Source organism: Mus caroli, unplaced genomic scaffold (genome assembly GCF_978045245.1).
Source record: "Mus caroli unplaced genomic scaffold, Mus_caroli_1 scaffold_18, whole genome shotgun sequence".
In the NCBI taxonomy this organism is placed as follows: Eukaryota; Metazoa; Chordata; class Mammalia; order Rodentia; family Muridae; genus Mus; species Mus caroli.
Genome location: NW_028227273.1, coordinates 24,039,725 through 24,044,547, shown reverse-complemented (window position 1 = coordinate 24,044,547; position 4,823 = coordinate 24,039,725). Strand labels below are relative to the sequence as shown.

Genomic DNA, 4,823 nt, shown 5'->3' with positions numbered 1-4,823 from the left:
TCTGCTTTGGTACCCAGAAGAGAGTCTGAGCCTCTTCAAGGCTTCCAACCCTTCGGGCAGTCCAGGGTCATTTTGAGAGGGACTGCTTGCAGTTCTTCTGCCTGGTGGTCCCTCTTGATGTACAGTGGGTACAGCATATTCTCCAACTCTTGTGACCCTTAGAAAACCGCTTGCGCCTCATCTCATTATGACGCTGCTCAAAGAACCAGTATTTGATGACTCCTTTGGGCAGTTTGAGTTCCTCAGCCAAGGCCTGCAGAGTTTCCCCCATGGTCTCAAAGTGTTTCTTAGCTTCTGGAACGGCTCATAGGGGAACTTAGAGATTCTTCTATCCATGCAGGACAGATTCAGCGTTCTCTTCATCTCAGTTTCTTCCATGATGGCGGCAGCTCCCTTGAGTTCCCTCCCTCAGTTTTGAGAACTTGCTTTTCTAACAAAAGCAACTCCTACAATAATTCACAGAACTATTGACTCAAAAATGGGTTAATCTACATAATGCCTCTACCATGTCTCAGGGGTTACACCTGTCCTTCCTAGTGTATATATTCAAACCATAGCAAGATGCTGCCCCTAAATCAAGACTTTATTTGTGAAATTGTTTCCCAGCCTGAATAAGCCTCTCTTTACTTACCCAAGTAGATAAGAGCATTTTATAGAGACAACAACCTTATTGTTTCACAGAATTCACTGGGTGAGCCAGCATGGGATTTTCTTTTTCTCTGTCTTTCTTCTTTCTGTCTGTCTTTCTTTCTTTTTTCTCTTAACATTTATTTATTTATTTATTTATTTATTTATTTATTTATTTATTTAGTGAGGGCAGACATCATGTGCCAGAACACCCATGTCCAGTTCAGAGGACAAGCTGCAAGGGTCATTCTCTCCTTTGCCACATGGGTTTCAGGGGCTGAGCTTGGTCATTGGGCTTGGTAATAAGCACCTAGAAAGGCTAGTAGGGCAAAGAAATTAAGGGAACATGGAAGAGAAAGGAATGCCTCACCATAATCTAACTGAAGTCTCAACTCGTGGAAGTCAGGATTCAGCACAATTAAAATTGCTATGAAGATTGCCTTTGTAAAAACAATACCATTTTTTTCTTTTTTTTAAATTTAATTTTTTTGTTTTGTTTTGTTTTTTGAGACAGGGTTTCTCTGTATCGCCCTGGCTGTCCTGGAACTCACTCTGTAGACCAGGCTGGCCTCAAACTCAGAAATCCGCCTGCCTCTGCCTCCCGAGTGCTGGAATTAAAGGTGTGTGCCACCACGCCCGGCTAAATTTAATTTTATTTGTAATTCATTTTTTACACTCCATATAAAGACAATACCATTTTAATAGAGATGTTTTTTATTAAATTCTTATTTTTTATGTTAATGCTCCTACTTAAATCTATGCTAAAACTTTAAAAAATGTTTGTTTGTATGTTTATTCTATGTGTGTGGTGTTTGTCTGCAGGCATGTGCACACACATGCATGACCATTGCTCATTGGAGGTCACAAGAGGGTGTTGGATCACACGGGCCTGGAGTCACAGTTTTGAGTAGCTATGTGAGTTCTGGAAATTGAACTGGGGTCTTCTAGAATGTCTGCCAGTGCTCTTAACTACTAAGTCCTGTCTTTAGCCCCATTAAAACTATTTTTAAATAAACTCCAACTTTGCTTCTGTTGACCATTGTGTAGCAGTTTTCTCTGTATCTAAAACCATCCACCTTGGAGGGAAGTTTATTAAGACACAGAATCTTAAAGGAGAGGTCAAACAACAGGAAGTAAACTCAATAACTTTAGGAAGTCCCTGAACCTGACCAGCTATAAAGACCTGCTCCCCCCATCCCCAGCCCCATATCCCCAGCATATATAAGAACTAAGAACTGCTAAGGCATACTTCCACACAAGCCCAGATGCCTGGAAGAGGCTCAGACCAGTAGAGCTACGGGGAAGGACACTCCAACCTGTGGAGCTGCTCACAGGCTATGTAGTGTGCTCTACATTCCCAGCTTTCATGACCTGTCACCCAATCCGTGTGACAGTGCAGCTGTTTGAGGATCATTTCTGCTTATCACATTTTTGATAAGCCCGCCATCCATTTTTTTTAAAGATTTATTTATTTATTATATGTGAGTACACTGTAGCTGTCTTCAGACACTCCAGAAGAGGGCGCCAGATCTCGTTACGGATGGTTGTGAGCCACCATGTGGTTGCTGGGATTTGAACTCTGGACCTTCTGAAGAGCAGTCGGGTGCTCTTACCCACTGAGCCATCTCACCAGCCCCCCCCCCTTTTTTTTTTTTTTTTTTTTGTAACACCAAGAAAACAAATTGGTTCACCAAGTTAGACCTTTGTAGTATCTATAACTTGGTTTGTCATTTGTTCCCTGGCAAGGGTTAGTAGATGTTTATTCAGTTTGTTGGTGTATGTGTGTGCATGTGCGTATGCATGAACATGTGTGTGTGTGTACGCATATACTCATGCAAGGGAAGGTCAAAGGACAACTGTTAAAGTCAATTTCCTCCTTCAACCATGGGGGTTCTGGGCATCAAAGCTGGGCTGTCAGGCTTGACAGTAAGTACCTTTACCCACCCAACCGTCCTGCAGGTTCCTTTACTCAAGAAAAGTGTTTCTGGGGGTGGAGAGATGGCTCAGCAGTTAAGAGCACTGACTGCTCTTCCAGAGGTCCTGAGTTCAAATCCCAGCAACCACATGGTGGCTCACAACCATCCCTAATAAGATGTGACGCCCTCTTCTGGTGTGTCCGAAGACACCTACAGTGTACCTACGTATAATAAAGAAATAAATCTTTAAAAAAAAAAAAAAAAAAAAGCTTTTCGGCTTTTGGCTCGGAGGAGGCTACGGTGCAACTTTCTTCGGTCGTCCCGGATCCGGATTCACCCGACACCATGTCGCCCAAGTTCGACCCCAACGAGATCAAAGGCGTGTACCTGAGGTGCACCGGAGGTGAGATCGGCGCCACATCCACCTTGGCCCGGAAGATCTGTCCTCTGGGTTTGTCTCCGAAGAAAGTTGGTGATGACATTGCCAAGGCTACCGGTGACTGGAAAGGTCTCAGAATTACAGTGAAACTGACGATCCAGAACAGACAAGCCCAGATCGAGGTGGTGCCCTCTGCCTCTGCCCTGATCATCAAAGCCCTCAAGGTGCCATCAAGAGACAGGACGAAGCAGAAGAACATTAAACACAGTGGGAACATTACTTTTGATGGATTGTCAACATTGCCCGGCAGATGAGACACCGGCCTTTAGCTAGAGAACTTTCGGGAACTATCAAGGATATCCTGGGTACCACACAGTCTGTGGGCTGCAATGTGGATGGCCACCACCCTCATGACATCATAGATGACATCAACAGTGGTGCAGTGGAGTGCCCAGCTAGTTAAGAAGCAACAAAAAAAATTTCAATAAAAGACTATCTGATAACCAAAAACAAAACAAAAACCAAAAAACAACCAAAACCAAAACAAAACAAAAAAACAAAAGAAAAGTGTTTCTGTATTTTAAGAGCCAAAGTGAATTGATGCAGGAGAAATAGTTTCGACAGGGGAGTCAGAGGCATGGGTTACTTGCCACACCCCTTTCCTTCAATTAAGAAGGAATTGATTTAGCAACCACAAGTGGCGTTCACTTAGTCACCAAAGACTTCACTTAGCATCCTGGTTAATCTGTGCTGGCTGGACAACCTCAAGCCTCAATTAATGGTAAACTTACAGGCTGAATGGGAAGTACCTCAGAACCCCAGCACAATCTGAGGGAACTAAACCAAATCATGTTGTGATGGGGATGGGAGAATTGTCTACAGAGGTATTTGTAGCAGTGCTCGAGCACAGCTATCCTAGTGATTGTTATTCGCAGAATATCACACTGGACAACTGCAAAGGCATGATAGAAGTTCAGCACGGCAGGGATTTGTAAATGGTTGACGTTATAAAATTGTGTGTTTGGATATGACTGGCAGAAGAGGCACTTGGTCAGCAACACAAGGGTCAATCTGAATAATTGATTAAGGTATGTTCAAGTTCATATTCAGGAGTGGGTAAATGAAGAGAACTTTATATCCAAATTAGGGCAAGTGGGATGTAAAATATCAGATTCAGAGTTTCTCAGTGGTCAGGAGGTTTTAGTGTAAGACAATTATGTAGTAAAATCAGATAGGCATTGATGAGTAAAACATAGAAGTTCTTTGTTGACAAATAGGACTGGGCTTTGCTCAAAGCTCTCTTAAGGCTGGGTATGGTAGGGCACACATATAACCCCAGCATGTCAGGGAGGCTAAGATGTGAAGGTTGAAAGTTCGAGGCCAGCTGAACTTTTTTCAAAACAAGTAAAACAAACGCCCCGTAAAATGACTGCCGGATCTATTGGGCTTATAAAAAATTCATGAGAGGAACTTAAAAGTCCAGGGAGGCATTGAGTTATAAGATTTGTACTTTAATTTATTGAGTATTAATAGTAAAATTAAACATTTTAGGACTGTTCAGTGGTAGATTGCTTGCCTGTTGGTCTTGGATCTGCCTTTCTCTGTCTATGACCAGCTCTTTATGTCAAGTCTGGAGATGGATAGAAATCAGGTCCTCATGTGTGCGAGGCAAGCACTTTACTCTTGAGCCATCCACAGCCCTGGACTTCCTGAATGGAAAATAATACACATCTTCATCGTTGGTATGGCTCGAGGTTGTGGTCTTCTCTCTCTTGCAGACAACACAATCTCACTGGCCCAGGATGTCATTTAAATAGATTAGACAATGCTTCCTGAACATTTACAGGAGGCCAGAGCTGGGTCCCATGTGCTTCTAACCTTGTGTCTTTGGGCAATTTCCT

The 4,823-nt window shown here is 43.0% G+C and overlaps 1 pseudogene; it reads left to right on the top strand.

The window, feature by feature from the left end:
• The first annotated feature begins 2,888 nt into the window (after window positions 1-2,888).
• On the top strand, window positions 2,889-3,386 carry LOC110284321 (large ribosomal subunit protein uL11 pseudogene; annotated as a pseudogene).
• Window positions 3,387-4,823: the final 1,437 nt, after the last annotated feature.